The sequence below is a fragment of the Thalassophryne amazonica genome, chromosome 10 (genome assembly GCF_902500255.1).
Source record: "Thalassophryne amazonica chromosome 10, fThaAma1.1, whole genome shotgun sequence".
Lineage (NCBI taxonomy): Eukaryota > Metazoa > Chordata > Actinopteri > Batrachoidiformes > Batrachoididae > Thalassophryne > Thalassophryne amazonica.
This window is the reverse complement of record NC_047112.1, coordinates 7,242,668-7,263,379: the sequence shown is the minus strand read 5'-3', so window position 1 is coordinate 7,263,379 and position 20,712 is coordinate 7,242,668. Positions and strand designations below refer to the sequence as shown.

General features: G+C 39.3%; 1 protein-coding gene across 1 annotated transcript in view; it reads right to left on the bottom strand.

The window, feature by feature from the left end:
* Positions 1 to 20,378, bottom strand: part of exoc2 (exocyst complex component 2) — a 107,243-nt gene extending 86,865 nt beyond the window's left edge. Inside the window, exons 1-2 of the mRNA XM_034179372.1 lie at positions 20,366 to 20,378; positions 18,253 to 18,257 (exon numbers count right to left, since the gene is read on the bottom strand). The gene's annotated coding sequence lies outside the window, so the exon portion shown is untranslated. The remainder of the gene's footprint in view (positions 1 to 18,252; positions 18,258 to 20,365) is intronic.
* Between the last annotated feature and the right edge of the window lie 334 nt (positions 20,379 to 20,712).

Below are 20,712 nucleotides of genomic sequence, written 5' to 3'. Positions count from 1 at the left end.
TATTACCCAGCAACAACTATCCACTTGCCTTCACATTTCTTTTGCCATTCAGCTCATTCCACTGCCGTACCGCGCTTCTCTAATATTTGTAATTGCAAAACTGTACTTTGTAGAAGTGACAAATTTAAGCAAAACTGACAGACAAGTTTGTCTCAAGATATAAGATAATTGCACCCGGTATGTAGTGGGTGCCTTGTATGGCATCACCCTGACATCTAGGTGAATGTGAGGCATTATTGTAAAGCACTGAGTGTTTAATGCAGATGGAAAAGCGCTATATAAAATGCAGTCCATTTACCATACATGTTACTTCATCCACACCGGCTCCTAATTTCCATCACAAATGTGATGATGAGGTTATTTCCTGCAACAAACCAAGCTCTTCTAGGCTACATGCAACATCCACACATGCTCCTAATTTCCACCTTCCGTAAGGGGAGGTGATGGTCTAGTCTAGTGGTTAAGAGTTGGGCTTTAGACCAGAGGATCCTCAGTTCAAAACCCCAGCCTGACCGGAAAATCACTAAGGGCCCTTGGGCAAGGTCTTTAATCCCCAAGTTGCTCCCGGTGTGTAGTGAGCGCCTTGCATGGCAGCACCATGACATCAGTGTGTGTTTGTGTGAATGTGAGGCATAATAGTAAAGTGCTTTGAGCATCTGAAGCAGATGTAAAAGCACAACAGAAATGCAGTCCATTCCATCCAGCATCCACCAATCATCCAGTAGGTGTCAGTGTTCAGTAGGCGGCAGACAGGTCTATAGCGCATGCATAAGCAAAACAAATTCACTTTTAGGACTGACCAGGTGCATCAGTTCGTCAATATGTAATCAATTTATCCTTTTAAATTTGGTGAGTTATACTTGTTTTATACATATATATATATATATATATATATATATATATATATATATATATATATATATATATATGCATGTATGTTTAGTTATTGTGTTAAACTGGAGGTGACACACTCATCAGGCAATACGCTTCAAGAAGATTTTGTGGAGAGGTGATTAAAGACAAAGATCTCAATCCACGTCAAAATTTTATTATGCTGTATCTGCCACTTTTTGACTTATAGTGCCTGCAGGTAGACAAAAAGGAATACCACATACTGTATAACCTGTATAGTTTAAGGCAGGATTTTTTTTACGTCCTACAAGGACATAAAATCATTGGCGTCTTATTTCTCTGTCTGTCAGTTAGCAGGATTACGTCAAAACTACTTCACAGTAGGGCTCCAACAAACGATTATTTGGATCATCGATGAATTTGATGGGGTTTCGACACGATTAATCAATGAATCGGATTAGCGGGGAATTTTTTTAAATGTGCCAGGGAAACAAATTTTTCTCTCCTTCCATCACTTTATTTAACAACAGAACATTATTTGAAAACTTAAAATACTTGAAAATCAACAAATTGTCAAATGTCCCTTGGCTGTTGAAATATAAAATAATAAAGAATAAAACAGTTTATAATAAAGAACAAAAATAATTATTTCAAATGACATTGCTTTATCAAAGTGCTGAGTTGCCATAAAACATTGAAACATATGTTATAAAATATATGGTGAAAAAAGAGGTATTTTTGTTGCTGCAAATGAGCAGTTAGCATAACCAGTTAACCATAAAGCCTAAATCAAAAACTGTAGCCTGACTCATTATATGTGCAACATTCTCTGTATAATTTGTAAACTATGTGGTCATTTCACAGTGACATGTGATTCATGTCTCTTTCTCTAAAATTGTATTGTAGCATTATTAGTTATTATTACTATTATTACTGTTGCTATTATTAATATATAAATAAAAATAAATTTAAAAATATTATAATTTGTAATACATTTGACTCTTTTACGACAACAAACGCTGAGCCATTAATTATTATACAGAAAACAAATGCATAAACATGCTGAAATGCCAGCAGCTAAATGATAACTTTAACATTGAAAACTCCATAGACATGCTAACATGTTAGCATCTGCGTTAGCATAAAATACATCTATCAACTGTTTCAGAAGACCATAACAGGTCAGTTTAACATAAAGGTAAATTTTCCTCACAGACATATGCTTTTTAGGGTTTTAGTGGGGAAAAATTAAGATAAAGCGAAATAAAACAAAGAAAACCAATGAAGCAGCAGCTCGAAGCACTCCTTCATTGGTTCAAGATTCAAAGCAAAGCTTGGTTGATTATATGAAAGAAACGAAACATCTGCGGTAAAACAAAGTTATTTAGCAACTAATCGATGACTAAATTAGTTGACAACTTTTTTAATCATCGATTTTAATCGATTAACTCGATTAGTTGTTTAAGCTCTACTTCACAGATTCTCACCAAATTTGCACCACAGATAGATATTAGACCATGGCAGACTCCACTGAATTTTGGAGGAGATCTGGATTAGAGAGAGACATTTTACATTGCCGACAAACATTATTTCAGTAACTGTTCTGTTTATGAGAAATTATCGAGTTCTATCTGCAAAATTTTGGCCAATAGTGAGTACTTTGAAAAGGGCTTATATCGGCTAATATCAGCCGGCCGATATATTGATCAGGCTCTAATCCGGATCCAGATCCGGATTGTGGCTCAGGATTTCACTTTATAGGCTTTTAAGCATTAGATCAAAACAACTTCATGGATTCTCATCAAATCTGCACCACAGATATTAGGGCATGCAAGACTTCACTGAATTTTAGAGGTGACCCGGATTCAGATTAGCAGATGTCAGAAATCTCTGCTTTCATTTGTTTTTGTTTTAATAACCAAGTTGTCCATAAGGTCAGGGACACATTTGTAAGTTGATTTCTTGCTGTCAGTCCATCTAATTTTTGCCAAAAGTTACCTTCTTAAATGAATAAGCAATCAAAACTTTGCTGCACATTTGAGCAGCTTTTGTCTCCATCAAGTGGGAGACGTGAGCATTTCAGGGCTACTGGTACATTTCCTACTTGTGAAACAAAATTCAGTTTAAAAAAAAAGCCATTTATAAATGTCAGAAATGCCTTCACCTCCCAGTAATAAATTGATACAATTTAGATTAAGAATTCTATGGTTCTTGAGTTTTAAGATACAAAAGTTTGCCAGAAGCAGTGATTCAACTGAGATGACAGTCCGCATCAATAATACAGTAACCATACGAAGTAACACTGTGTACCTGTAATGCATCCAAAAGCTGTCTCAACACGCTTTAAACATTTAATGTCCCGGGGACATGGAAAAAGCGTTGTATTGAGATGACTGTCCTGCTTGTTTTGACAGTGGCCATAATACTTTTATGACATTGCCGACCATACAACAGTTTACAATAATGTGACAGACATTCATTGGTCAAGTCGCATTCACAATGAACACGCGTTCAAAAGGGTTTAGTCATATATCATTAAACATAAAAAAAAGCCTGTGAAAACTGGAAATGGCCCATTGAAAATGCAAAAGGCCCATTGTGCTCAGCACCGAGGAGCCAATGGCCTATTGCCAATTGTTAGTGGCTGAATCACTGCAGAGACGTACGGGAGGACAGAATTTCCCCTGACAAGCACAACTTACTCTTTGAATATATTATGCATGCCAATGGGTATCTGATCAGAGGACTGTGCTGCCGCATTAGTAATTTGAAAAGCTTCTACAAAGACGATCCACCTCCCAAAGCCACGCGTCTCTTGAAATGTCATCTGTCCTCAGGTACAAAACATTTCACACACTGAGAAGACTGCAGGAGCAGGAACCTATCAGGTAAACTTCCCTGTCTGACGGAAATAGAGAGGCCATGGACCTGGCAGGAAAACGATAAAGAGGTTAACAGGCTTAAAACAAGAGCTCATTTATCCTTCAGCAATCCCACATGTTTAGAGTGGGAGCAGTGAGGTCCACCGGACACAGCGTTTTTATTTTCTACGAGAGAATTCTGAATCTGCTGTTCTTTTGTTTTTTTTAATTAAGAGTCAGCAGTTTAAGTAAAAAAAAAAAAAAAGATGTCAGCTTAAAAACAAAAACATACAACTTTCATGCATTTTAGAGACAAAAACAATCGCTTTATCTTGCAAACAATCATGAGATGAACAGATAATGAAAATCGTCATTAGTTAGAGTCTTTTAGAGCCTGCCCACACAGACGGGCCGGGTGGAACGACAGCTCAGCTAGCTTGCGTGCGAGGGCCCCGAGCTTATGTTGTGTGGTCTGTGCGAGTATGTGGAAGGATCTGTGGAGAGGTCCGGGCAGTGTGTGGTCGTGGTGTGTGGTCTCTGGCGTGGGCCTGGGGAGAGCCTGCTGACGGCTGGGATGAGAAAAGAGCCGCTGTGTTTACTTTACTCTGGGGCCGTGCATGGACACGGGAACACTGCCCAGATCCCTCTCTGCAACACTGGTGTGCGCATACAAATGTGCGCATGCATGCACACAAGCACATTAAGTCTCTTGCACAAGTCTCCCATCATGTGCCATCAGAAATACCCTGCAAAAAAAATGTAAGCTACAAAGTTATACACAGAATTCAATTTTCCTCAAAGTAGCATTAAGAGGAAAAGTTTCTGGAGCTGGAAAATTATGACGTAGGTGGCATTTTCCATAAGAGCTATAAAAACATGAACCTCTAGGGGGCATCAGAAGATCCACAGAATATTATGACCTACTCCAACGTGCATCAAGGCATGTTGTACTTTGCAAGCTAAATTTAATCAATGACAACACAGAACCAGATTTAGTCCATTTTCCTTCACTGGATTCTCATCCAACCATGATGCCGTTTATCCCCGCCAACCACCACATCCCGATCCAGTCTCCCCCTCTTTGGTAAGAACACTAAAAAGACAGGTTTGTTTAGCTTAGAGGCTGACTAATACACTGTTGGGCTGGCTCTGATCTTGTGGTAGCCATGAATGTCGGAGGTTCACAATTTTAGTACTGCAACAAGCAGCAAATGCCTACTTAACCAGATGACAAAGACACAAAAAGCATGTTCATTAAAGCGTTTGACAAATCTTTTTTTACACAAACCACTTAAATTTAATATCCTGGAAAAACAAATTGAAATATAAACTTTGGCATATCACAAAAATATACAGATTTACATTTACACAGACACATATATAATCTACCTTTTAAAATTAAGCTATAAGCATTTTGAATTTGAAAAGACAAACATTCTGAGAAATATCCTTTGCATCGTCCCAGAGCCCCAAGGTACATAAGATAAGACTTTATTGATCTCACATCTTTTCTCCAATTGATAGTTTACTTATTTATTTATCTGCCAACGCTTTTTATTCAATTTATTTAAACAATGCCAACAAGTCACAACAAAAGTTGCCCCAAAGCACTACACACAAGCTACGGCTAAAACCTTACATAACCTCAGAAACAAGAACACTGGTGACAGTGGCGGGAAAAAAAAAAAAAAAAAAACACCCTCCACCTTTTTTTTTTTTTAATTATAGGAAGAAATCTCAAGCAGACCAGACTCAGTGGGGTGACCATGTGCTTCAGCCATGCTAACAAAACACAATTAATCAATCAATCAATCAATTTTATTTATTTGGCGCTATATAAATAAAATTGATTGATTGATTGAATTAAACCAAACGACACAGAATTGTCAAAGCATGCAGTGATAGAAATGTTGCAGCTAAGCAACCTTATAGTCCAAAGTTCACAACAACAGATGGCCAAATCCAGCAGGGGAAGACCATAGTCCCAGCCAAACAGACAGCACTAATCAATCAGTGATTTAATCAATGCCAGGTCAGTCACTAATGCATCTCCACTTATTTATTTTTTTAACATACTAAATAAAATTTTAAATGTCTGAAAACAGGAAATGGGAATCGGGAAAAGTCTGGAGACACATCTTTGAATTTCCATCCATCCATCCATTTTCTATCGCTTTATCCGGAGTTGGGTCGCGGGGGCAGCAGCTCAAACAAAGCCACCCAGACCTCCCGATCCATGCATTTCTATTTAAATTTTAAAAAATTAAATTATTCAAAAAATACACAACTTTTTTTTCCTTAATAAATAAATTTATTGTTTTAGCTCATAGCAACAATCCAACACCAAATGTTAAACTTCAAGTGGTATATATAGATGTGGGAACAGACGAGTTTTCTGCCTGGGTGGTTGCCATCCAGGACAAAAGGCAGTTCCATGGTGTTGTGGATAGGGTTGGGTATCGAGAACTGGTTCTTTTCACGTATCGTTAAGAAATGATTCGATCCACCGATATCAACAGTCTTTTTGCTTAATGATTCCCTTATCGGTCCTTCAGACCGGCCGTTGTTTTTAGGGTGTTTGTCGGGAAAATGATCATTTCTCTACATTGATTACAGACCCTGCAGCAGGTCTGCAATCAATCGCTTCTGCAGCGCGACTCCACTTTCAAGTGTGAAGCAATGAAGCAATGCTTCGATCCGCTGGCTTGTTGGTTCTTTGTTTTATTTCGCTTTTTCTTAATTTTCCCCGCTAAAACCCTAAAGAGCATATGTCTGTGAGTAATATTTACCTTTTTGTTAAACCAACCTGTTATGGTCTTCTGAAACAGTTGATCAATGTATTTTATAACTTAAATAAAAACAGGACCGATGCTAACGGGTTAGCATGTTTATGGTGTTTTCAATGTTAAAGTTAGCATTAGCTGTTCGCATCTCAGCACGTTTGTGTGCATTTGTTTTCTGTATAATAATTAATGGCTCAGTGTTTGTTGTCGTAAAAGAGTCAAATATATTAAAAATTGTAATTTTTTTAAATTTATTTTGTTTATATATTAATAATAATAAAAGCAACAACAGCAATAATAGTAATAATAATTCCTCAGAAGCGGCAAGTCCGCTTCTTAACCCCTCTCAAAGCCATTAAAATATGTCAACCGTGACTCACTTTTGTGTGGATTAAAGTCACTAACTGGGACTCTTGTCTTGTTGCAGTCAAGAAACAATAATCGTCCTCCGTTCCATTGGCAAAGCTCCAAACTCTGCGCCGCTCTCTGTTGAAACAGAGTCCGGGCAGAATTAATAACTTCAAGACAAATTGCTGCTTTAAATAAAATGACACCTCTTTCCAAACGGTGTAATACAGACAATAAACTACAATCGACTAAAATGTTTTTTTCTTCCCAAATGAGACGTCCTGCATTCTTTATGAATTACATCCTGACGTGCAGCACAGCCAGCTGCAAGAGCTCAGCTCAGAGGTATGAAAAGACATTCATCCCAATATTTATTTAAAGACTCAATAAAATGTTGACATAGAAAACCTGTAAAGCCTACTTTTAGTACACATAACATTCACAAGAGCTATCGATAAGGGAATCAATAAGGAATCGGGTCGGTAAGCAGAATCGATAATGGTATCAATAGATAAAATCTTATCAATACCCATCCCTAGTTGTGGATGCAGCAAATTTTGTGGTTAACTCCCCCCCGCAAGATCATGTAAGACACCTTCAGAAGAATTTCACAAGCTTTGCTTTTTCTTAAAGTGGGGTTAAGCAGTATGACTGCATAAATAATTTAACGTTTTCAATCATGACTTTTTACTTCTACATTTGTTCATTCATTCATTTATTTTCTCGTGCTTATCCTGGTACGGGCCAAAGTATCAGCAGAGTAAGCAGCACATCCCACACTTCCTTAACCTTGGCCACACCCTCTAGGTCCTCCCCTGGGATTATTAGTCTTTCCCAAATCAGCCGGGAGATGTAATCCCTCCAGAGTGTCCTGGGTCTTCCCCACTGCCTCCCCGCAGTCGGACCTTTCTGAGGAGGTGAGTAGGGGGCATCCTCACCAGATGCCCGAACTACCTTAGCTGGCTGCAGCTACTTTCAATGCAAAGGAGCCAGAGTTGCTCCAAGATATTCTCATCCTGTCCCCGATTGTAAGCCCAGATACCCTACACAGGATGCTCATTTCTGCTGCTTGTATCCACGGTCTGGTTCTTTTGGTCACTACCCAAAGCTCATGAGCATTGGTAAGGATAAGAGTGTAAATCTATTAATTTACATTTCAAGTGCACCTGAAAATATTATGCAATTAGTCTTTTTCTCAGAAACATAATGAACCAGCATCATCAAAATAAAATTTTCTTGATAACCGTTTTAGAGTCTGATTTCTTTAATTACCCGTAGGCTATTAAATTGGCAGCTTGTGTTCCCTCTCTATTTGGATCTGTTTTCATCCAGTGCACTTTGGATCGGGTCTAAATTAACCTTGGACTGGGAGTGGGCTTGGGGAGGTGTGCACCGTTCCAAAGTTTTCAGCATTGTGAAGACCTCTTCATGATGCACATATGGCAGTGATTGGTAAGTGTGGGTGCACAAAGGAACCTATTTAGGCAGCACATCTCCTCCCCTCAGAGCCTCGAGCTCAGCACCCCCATACGAAGACTATTTCAGTCCATGCTCCCCAACATTACACAAATACTAGATTCCATCAAAGCTTCAGTGAATGCAATGAACTAAAAAAAACATTATCCTCCTGATCACAGACGCAGCCTTCAGCAGTCTGCCTCACATTTCGCATGGTGGGCAAAAACGATGCATGATATCTGAATCATACATATTACTACAGTATGTATGCCAAGATGTTTTGTCACCCATCATATCTGATACACATCCCACAACAATCCAATGACCACAAGGTGGCGTAACAGTCCAAGTAACTGAGCAGTCATACTTCGAGTGAACTATTAGTAGCATGATTTATTACACTGTGGAGTGAAAATGGACAAAGATGGAAAGACCCTGATATACTAAAACATGCACACGAGCAGTCCAATAAGAATATGCAGCTGTGCTAATCCACTTCCATAATTCCGCTAATTTGCATGTGTGCTACTGCTAACTGCACAAAGTTAGCGCTTTTGTACTATTTACTGATAAAATGTATACTAGGCCTAATGATTGAAGCAAAAAAGGTTTTAATCTTCATGGGAACGCATGAATTCTGCCATGACATGCATTAGACGCTGAAACAGGGACTTGACAGTGCACGTATCTCAAATTACGACAAACTGTATCAGGACGCTGTGCACAGTAGACATAGACTAAAGTAAAGATTTTACAGTTAATGGAAGTTCTCAGTTGAACAGTTTCACAATTTTCAAGAACTGTTAACAAAATCCAGTACTTAATCTATGTATCGCTTCCAAATGAAAATGAACTATGCGATAACACTTCCAGCCAGCAGATGGCACTTGCTTAAACAAGGAGTGAGTCAGTGCTCCTCTGTGACCTTTAAAGCCATGTTCTCACTTTCACACACATACACCTCGGAAGCTTTGTGAAGGTCACGGTTGCCCCAGAATGCAAGAGATGCATGATTTGATGACATAACGTGGCAGTATAGCATGCAGTTTATGACGCGACATAGTTGGACGTATATACCATGTGATGTGTGCAAAAACAACATTAGCATGCCCACGACTAAACCTGCAGGTGATATGACTGCATACACAACATTACGGACTCGGTGGAAAGGCAAGGGATTATCAAACTATGTTGAAGTTTGTGGCGGGAAAAAAAGAAAAGAAAAAAGAAAAAGGTATTTTTGAGTATGTTGAAAATTCAGTCACATTTAAAACAAAACCATGGTAGAACAACAGAATAACCCTGTTTCCATGGACACTAAGGTTTTCCAAGGTCAGGATCAGGTTTCAAACCATGAGCTTCTGGGATACAAGGTTATGGTTTAACTAGTTAGGGTTTGCAAAAGTAAGTGATAACAGCAAGTCTGTGAACTGCACACCACAGTGGCAACAAATGCATGATTAAAGTGGTGGAAACACGTGGAACTCATACAATGTTCTTTCACTCATGTCAGCAAAGAGGTCAACAGGGTGAGATGGAATTGTGTAGTTCGTGAGGATTTACATGAGCCTGAGATTTAATGAAAACAGAAATATCCATGCTATGGAAATAAGAGGTTTAGTGTCCAAAAACAAAACAATGAGTTTGGAATGCATATTACTGATACTGTATATATTATTCGGCACCAGGGGATACACCGGGACAGGGGATATAGAGCTGCACTCCCTGTGTGCATGCATATGTCCGCAATCATGCTTTTACTTTCAGTCCTATAACTCAAACACTTTATCCGGTTTATCTGAAAACTGATATGCATAACCATAGGTTTCCCCACCCTATGAGCTTTTGAAGCCAACAGAATCTCATTCCGACTGTGTGTCTGTCCTTTTCTGGATGACGATTGTGAGATATACACAAATGCTTTGTTTACCCACGGTGGGAAATGCTCAACCATAAGTTGCCTTGTTGCAACTGTTATATATTGTTAATCATCTCGAGGCACTCAGCCAAGAAAGTTGACAAAGTTTTGTGAAAATATGTTCACCTCTTTCTGAGTTATTTTGGACAGAAACACATGCAAAAGAGTGAATTACATTATCAACCTGCATCTCAATTGCACAGGGTTAAAATCTAGCGATGTACAGCTGGTCTTTGAAAAGCAGTCAAAACATGTTTCTCAAATTATTGCCAGTTTATAGCCAGTTTTGAGAAGCTTTAAACTTGTTAAAAAGCAGACATCTAATTAAGGAATAATTAAACGATAACTCTAATTAGTACACCTGGAGTTCAAGGAAACCCCAAGGGGTATATTTAATACATTTTCCAAAGCAGTAAACTTATACAGGTGAAATTTTATGTAATTGTCACCTACAAAATTATCTTCAATTTCACTTGCATTGATCCAGTTTGATTAAACACTGTGGGCTTCATAATCACTGTTGTTATGGGGTCTGTTTGAACCCCAGTTTGATATAATGGTATCTGGTCAGAATCCACAGCAAAATTGTAAGCTTTGCGTCAATTTTTCATAATGACTGAACAGTCAAAGATGTTTTTATTCAGGTTATTTGCATCAGAACAACTCAAAGAAGTAGGGGTAGCTTGAAATATGTAATGTAATATACCATTTTGAAAGGTACTATGTGGATTATTAACCTGTGAAGTTTCACAGCTTAATATAGCCTCAGTGTGGAGACACAGCTGAATCAACACCTTGCCGCAGGCAAAAAAAAAAAAATATATATATATTTTTGAAGATTCTTGAACCACACTTTGACTAGTCTACTTCCTTAAAACTAATACTCTTCCAACGGCATGTCCGCATTTCTGGTCCAATACAAGATACACAAAAATGTGACATAAAACGTGACGTACAGCAACTAAGAGAGATTTGCTGGAACTGTTTGCTACTGCTTGAAGTGTTGAAACCAAGATGTATTGTGAGAACCAAACAACAGTGCACTCTAACTCATGGTATAGTTGCAAGCTGATTCTGTAACAACTGGAATGCTATAGAGCGTGACGTTCACAAATCATGACGTAACATGTCTGTGCATCATTAATGGACTTGATATCAAATACATTCAAAGAAATAGATGACTAAATAGTAACTACATCTTAACTATACCTCAACTAGTGACATTCCATAAACAGCTGCCCTGCATCATTGGTACATCATCTCTGGGGTGCAAGTTTTTGTGATGTACCACAATGTGACATACACTGTAACAGGGAACAATAAATGAGTGTATATGTTCCCATGCAAGAAGCTGGCAACCTGAATTGTTGTACTGAAAACTCATGCTAAAAAAAGCAAGAGAAAAACAAAATTAAATGTTGTTTATCAGCCAGACAGTCAAATGTTTTTTGGGGTTATTTTTCCCCAAAACAGTTGCAAAGTGACCCTAGCTAGATATATTACAGATACTTGCAAGAATGACAAATAAAAACATGTTAATAGTCTTAAAAAACAAGACACTGTGGTGGGGTTTGCATGGAAGTCAGGTGTACAGATTAGAAAGTTTTACAACATACACTGATGAGATTTAAAGTACCAGTCTGTACTTTATGTAGAACAAAACCTTGATTATTACTAATAAATACAAGGAAGAAACAGTTTAAGACATTTTGCCATTTCTTTAGAACAGTCTAAATAAAAAAGCAAGATGACTGCATTTCAACTAGCACGGCCAGCTGTCGTTTGTACTGCAGGCCAGGCCACGAGCATTAACAAAGATTTCTGTAAATCAGTGTATTTGTTGACAAGTCTGACACGAGCAACATTTGAACCTCCTCAGGGAACGTAAACTGCAATGCAAGATAGAGAATTTTGTCCCACAAAATTTGGCATCATTTTCTCATGCCTACAGAGATCATATGAATACCAAAAGTGTTGGTTCTGTTTCACAAGTCAGCGAATCCACTGCAAGCGATCCTTCGTGACAGTGAAACACAGCGACCAGGCGTGTGTGTCTGGATCACTATCCTACCTTCATGATTTCTGCCCGCAGGGTTTGTTATCTTTAGGGATGGCTGTTTGTTTGTTTGTCAGTCTCATGTGCTTTTTCAGGCTTAGGCTCAGTGAAAGCATGAATTTCTCAATTTCCCACATAAAAATCCTGGAATAACAAACTGAAATATGAAGTGTGGGACCACGAATGCAGGAAGATGCTTTCAGAGGATTTGGTAAGTGAAAAAAGTCAGTGTTGTGAAATGACACGATTAAATGGAGAGATGTGAACCTCGTGGGCCAGGCTGGAACAGTGCCGCCTCTGCACTTTTACATGAAAACACTGGCAGCGTGAGAATGGTACTCACACAAACAAAGCGCCAAAAAAATTATAGTCGTAGTAAAACAATACAAACCACGCCTGCAATTAAGACTGCCATTATTTTAAATCAGTGATTAATAAACCAATTTCCCCCCCAATTAATTTATACTAGATAGAACGACTTCCCCAAAAAAGGTTTTAGCGCTTTAAAGCTGGACAGCCTTTCAAAATTCACAAACTAAAACAAAAATACAAAGCATTATAATGACTGTTGATTTTTGTTAACATGCTACAAAATATAATTTAACCTCAAACATATTTATCTGGAGGGAATTCTATGGCGATTATTGTATTTTCCATTTAAAATATATGAGAAACATATTAGATTTATACAGAAATAAGCTGCTACAAAGCATTTTCCACCATTCTGGTTTATTTTGTTCAAGCCAGCAGCCAGCTGACATCACCCTGCCTTTCTTTACGCTGATTGGCAGTCGGCGTATCCTTCCCAACATCCTTAGGGGGAAGCCCCCACGTGATCTGTGATATCGCTACCAAATGTAGGTCAAGGTGTTGATCCTTCGTTGTCCTTTGGCCTCCACATTAGAAATATTACTAGGACTGCTTTCTTCCACCTGCGAAATATAGCGAAGATTTGTCCCATCCTGTCTATGGCTGATGCTGAGACCCTGATCCATGCATTTATCTCTTCTAGATTGGACTACTGCAATGTTCTATTTTCTGGTTTACCGCAATCTAGAATTAGGGGTCTCCAATTGGTTCAAAATGCTGCAGCCAGACTTTTGACACAAAGCAGAAAGTTCAAACACATTACACCCATTTTGGCATCCCTTCACTGGCTTCCTGTCCCAGTGAGATCAGATTTTAAGGTTCTGCTACTAACCTATAAAACTATTCATGGACTGACACCTCCCTACCTAGCTGACCTAATTAAAACCTTACGTTTAATTAGGTCAGCTAAAGCCCTGCACCCTGAGAACATAAAGCCCGGGCTTTACGTTCTCAGGGTGCAGGACTACTTTGTGTCCCTAAGATGAACAAGAAGTCTGTGGGTCATAGAGCTTTCTCTTATCGTGCCCGTTCTGTGGGATGGTCTCCCTGCGTCAATAAAACAGTCAGATTCTGTGGAGATTTTCAAGTCCAGACTTAAGATGCACTTATTTTCCCTTTCATATGACTAGCATACTGGTACAGTTTTGTTTTATGCTTTTTACTCTTTTAATTCATTTATTAGTAATTGGAGTGGGCCGTGGCCTCAACTTTACCTAAAGTCTGGGTCTTTTAGTGAAGTTTAGGGCTAGTGGCCGGCGTTCACCTTAGTATTTCTCTGTTTTTCTTGTTGTTTAATGCTGGCAAATTATACAGTATTTTTTGTCTTTCTGATGCCTGATTCTGTTTTTTTCTCTCTGTTTAAGGTGCAGCTCCATCCAGAGATGGGAGTTGTATTCGTGTTGGCAATCCTCCTGTCCTGTGTGCCAATAGCATTTCTTGTATATTTACCCGTGAATTGTTCTGTAATTTATGTTTGTAGCATGGCTCAAGCCGAGGGTCACCCCTTTGAGTCTGGTCTACTTGAGGTTTCTTCCTCAGAGGGAGTTTTTCCTTACCACTGTTGCTCTGGGGGTTGATAAGGTTAGATCTTATCTGTGTGAAGCGCTTTGAGGCAACTCTGTTGTGATTTGGTGCTATATAAATGAAAATAAATTGAAGGTGTCTGATCACTTGAATTTCTACCAACCAGGGGTCAAAATTCTAAATTGTTTCTAGACAGCATTAATTTTGATCATATTGGCAATATCATCATATGAATCCCTTATTTAAATGCTAAGAAATGAAATGATACTAGTGCCAAAGAAAATAATTTTTATGGTTTAAATCTTAAAAAAATCCAAAGGTAATACAGCTTTAAGTTATGTAACTAACATTCTCTATGCAGAAAAGAATGAAGAACTTTTTAAAACTTAAAAAAAATAATAAATAAATAAATTACATTTGCTATGAAATATAGGATTTAAATGACCTGCGAATGACCAAATTCTTGTTGCATTTGTTACACAGAATCCAAACTGGGGACATTTATAAACAAATGAGTAATTCCAAATTTATTTTATATACAGAGCTACACAAGTAGGGCCAAACCATCTTGATGAGAGCCCTTATACTTTGTTTTGTCGTTCCCCCTATCCACATCACTTCCTAGAAATTACAGTAATTTTAGCATTTATCATGAAGTACTGTGGAAATTCAGATGGTTGCAAACTATCAACGTTTGCCACATTTGACAATGATTACAGACAAACTATCACTGCTGTAGACAGTTCACACACATAATGATTCAAGCTTGACTCGATACAGAGATTTTTGCATTTGGCCTCAGTCCCTTGGACCATCCCAGTCTGATGCCAATGGGCCTCAGGGCCGAGAGAAGGCTACCACGCGGGTGAGAGAGAAGTGCCACTTTCCAAACAAGGCGAGCTTTGACCCCCGTCGCCGGATTCACCCCGAGGTCTGCCGCGCAGCAGCACTGAGGAAAAGCCTCAAAAAAACAATCAGCACATTCTAGCAAAAACAAATAAGCAGGGCCACCCAAATTTTTCAATTAGAGCCCCGGGAGGGCAGCCAGGAAATGGATCAGTGGAGCCTACCCCCCACTCCCCACCAGCCAGGGGGTGCTGTGTTTAGGAAAGACAAGGAAAACTGAAACCGTGTCCACATAAAACAGGTTAGTTCCAAAAAACTGGGGGGTGGGTATAAAAAAAGTGTTTATTCATGATTCATGGTTGATCAAGCCACAATCAGTTTCAAGAGCCCACAAAACTGTCTTTTAAATTGTGCCTTCTCTCAGTGAATAGACGGATATTTGAGCCAAGCAACGCAGTTTGATAGCTCCACTTTCTTATACTGCGTCTCTCAACTACTAAGTCAGTGACAAGGATAGACAAGATGACTAAATTAAAAAAAATAACAATTTGAAAACATATTGTAAAAGCATGCATCACATTTGATAAAATGTACATTCTGCAATTATGTTCATTCATTTCAGATGACATTTAAACAATTTTAATTAAAAATGAATAGACTTAAAAATATCGAGTGAGAATTACTGAATATTTTATCCAACTATAGATTTAAAAAATTATGTTTTTATGGAGCTTATGCATTTTTGCAATACTGAGAGGGAAATTATGCTGAAAACACCCTTTTCTAAAATAATCTTTGACAAATTACATACAACTTGTTCTTTGAAAAAAAACATTATTACACTATAACAGAGTATTACAGTTTATTTCTCACTAATGTTCCACATTAATTTTCATGCGATCTTTGTGGAACAGATTGCAGATTCCCGGACTGTAGCACTTGAGAGGCTGAATAAGAAGTCGGAGTGTGTGGCTTTGCAAATGTCCTGGATCAAGGCTGTGATTTTAGGCTTTGAATGACTTCATGGACTCAGCCATCAGAAGTACATCTGTATGTGGTGAAAATGTGGAACTTGTAGAGACATTCACTTGTCCTGGTAGTGATGTTCATCTCTTTGGGCCCTCGGCTTTTGAAATCGACAGACACGTGGGAGAGCTTACATCTTTGGCTGTGCTTCATTAAACAATCATTAAGGGAAACCAGTCAGCGCAAAACGCCTGCTGGTTCACACAAAACAATGACAGCTTAACCATTCCCATGACATATTTTCTTAGCAAAATGACTTTTTGTCAGTTATATCTGTAATGGGGCTATTCGGCACAGTGCGGGCCCCTCCTGCTGCAGCCTTCACCCACTTTGCCTCGATTCGGATGACGGACTGCTTCAAGTTTAGTGCACATGAACAATGTCAAATGTATACGAGGTCTGTTAGAAAACTATCCGACCTTTTTATTTTTTTAAAAAACTATATGGATTTCAATCATGTGCGCTTGCATCAGCCAAACTTGAACCTTCGTGCGCATGCGTGAGTTTCTTCACGCTTGTCAGTTGCGTCATTTGCCTGGGGGCAGGCTTTGAGTGAGCACTGGTCCACCCCCCTCGTTGGATTTTCATTGTCAGGAAAATGGCTGAGCGATTGGAGCAGCGCTGAATGCGCTGTGAGAGACAGACAGGTGGAAACCATTCACAAGATTCAGACGGCTTTCGGTGAGGATACTCTGGGCGTCACACAGATTAAGGACCATTACAACTGGATTAAAGATGGCCCAGAGCAGCGCAGGGTGCGCCGCGCTCAGAGCGGCAATCGACAGGCTGAAACGACCAGATCATTTCCAAAGTGAATGCTGTGTTGATCCGGGACGTCATCTGAGTACCAGAGAAATTGCAGAAGAGGTGTACATCAGCACTTTTGCGGCACATTCCACTGTTACAGGAGATTTTGTAATGAAAGACGTGCGGAGGAATTCGCGCGTCGGGACGGAGCCGCAATGGCGCACAACAAAAACCACGTCCATGTTGGAAGTCTCACAGGACAAGTTGTGACATGCCCAGCTGTTACACAATTTCTCAGACACTCACTCGACTGAAAAGCCACCAAAAGACGTCTGAATCTTCCAAATGGTTTCCACCTGTCTGTCTCTCACAGTTTCTGGAAAAATTTGATTCAGCGCTGCTCCAATCGCTCAGCCATTTCCCTGACAATGAAAATCCGACGAGGGGGGAGGACCAGTGCTCACTCAAAGCCTGCCCATAGGCGAATGACGCAACCGATAGGCGTGAAAAAACTCACGCATGCACACGAAGGTTCAAGCTTGGCTGATGCAAGCGCACATGATTCAAATCAATACAGTTTTTAACAAAAATAAAAAGGTCGGATAGTTTTCTAACAGATCTCGTATGTGTTGTCTTTAATTCTGATGTGTGCCATTATTACGGTAAACAAGTAATAATTGTGGATTAATTGCTGTGTGTTGTCTGAGGTAATTGGAGTGTAAATGTAATTTCGTTATTGTTGCACTCGTGTAATGACAATGACAATAAATCTCATCTAATCCCCCCTAAAAAAACAAATTCCACAGAGTGCCATTCCTTCACGCTGAATCCCAAATAGCAAATGGGGGCATGTTTTGAAGCATCATAGTACCTTCTTGATCCATCTTTGTGAATCTTGAACAAACCTGGTATACATAGTAGTTAGAGCCATCATCAGCACCAGATATGAAATCTGGGACAAATTCTCAAACTGTTCAAAAATTTCATCCAGATTCACCAAACCGTCGCCAGTGCGTGGTAATGTGCTGATTGATGTTGGCAGTCTTAACAGCTTCAGTGATGTATGAGCCTTGTGTTTTTGACTCTTGCTTGCCTCTACTGGTGGTTGGTATCATCTGCATAACAATGAAAATTTAAGCAATACCGTCTAATAATACTGCCTAAGGGAAGCATGTATAAAGTGAATAAAATTGGTCCTAGCACAGAACCTTGTGGAACTCCATAATTAACTTTAGTCTGTGAAGAAGATTCCCCATTTACATGAACAAACTGTAATCTATTAGACAAATATGATTCAAACCACCGCAGCGCAGTGCCTTTAATACCTATGGCATGCTCTAATCTCTGTAATAAAATTTTATGGTCAACAGTATCAAAAGCAGCACTGAGGTCTAACAGAACAAGCACAGAGATGAGTCCACTGTCCGAGGCCATAAGAAGATCATTTGTAACCTTCACTAATGCTGTTTCTGTACTATGATGAATTCTAAAACCTGACTGAAACTCTTCAAATAGACCATTCCTCTGCAGATGATCAGTTAGCTGTTTTACAACTACCCTTTCAAGAATTTTTGAGAGAAAAGGAAGGTTGGAGATTGGCCTATAATTAGCTAAGATAGCTGGGTCAAGTGATGGCTTTTTAAGTAATGGTTTAATTACTGCCACCTTAAAAGCCTGTGGTACATAGCCAACTAACAAAGATAGATTGATCATATTTAAGATCAAAGCATTAAATAATGGTAGGGCTTCCTTGAGCAGCCTGGTAGGAATGGGGTCTAATAAACATGTTGATGGTTTGGATGAAGTAACTAATGAAAATAACTCAGACAGAACAATCGGAGAGAAAGAGTCTAACCAAATACCGGCATCACTGAAAGCAGCCAAAGATAACGATACGTCTTTGGGATGGTTATGAGTAATTTTTTCTCTAATAGTTAAAATTTTGTTAGCAAAGAAAGTCATGAAGTCATTACTAGTTAAAGGTAATGGAATACTCAGCTCAATAGAGCTCTGACTCTGTCAGCCTGGCTACAGTGCTGAAAAGAAACCTGGGGTTCTTATTTTCTTCAATTAGTGATGAGTAGAAAGATGTCCTAGCTTTACAGAGGGCTTTTTTATAGAGCAACAGACTCTTTTTCCAGGCTAAGTGAAGATCTTCTAAATTAGTGAGACGCCATTTCCTCTCCAACTTACGGGTTATCTGCTTTAAGCTACGAGTTTGTGAGTTATACCACGGAGTCAGGCACTTCTGATTTAAAGCTCTCTTTTTCAGAGGAGCTACAGCATCCAAAGTTGTCTTCAATGAGGATGTAAAACTATTGACGAGATACTCTATCTCACTTACAGAGTTTAGGTAGCTACTCTGCACTGTGTTGGTATATGGCATTAGAGAACATAAAGAAGGAATCATATCCTTAAACCTAGTTACAGCGCTTTCTGAAAGACTTCTAGTGTAATGAAACTTATTCCCCACTGCTGGGTAGTCCATCAGAGTAAATGTAAATGTTATTAAGAAATGATCAGACAGAAGGGAGTTTTCAGGGAATACTGTTAAGTCTTCTATTTCCATACCATAAGTCAGAACAAGATCTAACATATGATTAAAGTGGTGGGTGGACTCATTTACTTTTTGAGCAAAGCCAGTAGAGTGTAATAATAGATTAAATGCAGTGTTGAGGCTGTCATTCTCAGCATCTGTGTGGATGTTAAAATCGCCCACTATAATTATCTTATCTGAGCTAAGCACTAAGTCAGACAAAAGGTCTGAAAATTCACAGAGAAACTCACAGTAACGACCAGGTGGACGATAGATAATAACAAATAAAACTGGTTTTTGGGACTTCCAATTTGGATGGACAAGACTAAGAGTCAAGCTTTCAAATGAATTAAAGTTCTGTCTGGGTTTTTGATTAATTAATAAGCTGGAATGGAAGATTGCTGCTAATCCTCCGCCCCGGCCCGTGCTACGAGCATTCTGACAGTTAGTGTGACTCGGGTGTGTTGACTCATTTAAACTAACATATTCATCCTGCTGTAACCAGGTTTCTGTAAGGCAGAATAAATCAATATGTTGATCAATTATTATATCATTTACCAACAGGGACTTAGAAGAGAGAGACCTAATGTTTAATAGACCACATTTAACTGTTTTAGTCTGTGGTGCAGTTGAAGGTGCTATATTTTTTCTTTTTGAATTTTTATGCTTAAATAGATTTTTGCTGGTTATTGGTAGTCTGGGAGCAGGCACCGTCTCTACGGGGATGGGGTAATGAGGGGATGGCAGGGGGAGAGAAGCTGCAGAGAGGTGTGTAAGACTACACACCTCTTAGCGACACCAGCAACCATAGTCAATTGTCTTCCGGGGGCCAGAGCAGACGACATTGAAGGAAATTTGAAACTGCTGGCTAAGGCTAAGCGTAAATTTGGTAAGATTGTAATTCACGTCGGCAGTAATGACACCCGGTTACGGCAATCGGAGGTCACTAAAATTAACATTGAATCGGTGTGTAACTTTGCAAAAACAATGTCGGACTCTGTAGTTTTCTCTGGGCCCCTCCCCAATCGGACTGGGAGTGACATGTTTAGCCGCATGTTCTCCGTGAATTGCTGGCTGTCTGAGTGGTGTCCAAAAAATGAGGTGGGCTTCATAGATAATTGGCAAAGCTTCTGGGGAAAACCTGGTCTTGTTAGGAGAGACGGCATCCATCCCAATTTGGATGGAGCAGCTCTCATTTCTAGAAATCTGGCCAATTTTCTTAAATCCTCCAAACCGTGACTATCCAGGGTTGGGACCAGGAAGCAGAGTTGTAGTCTTACACACCTCTCTGCAGCTTCTCTCCCCCTGCCATCCCCTCATTACCCCATCCCCGTAGAGACGGTGCCTGCTCCCAGACCACCAATAACCAGCAAAAATCTATTTAAGCA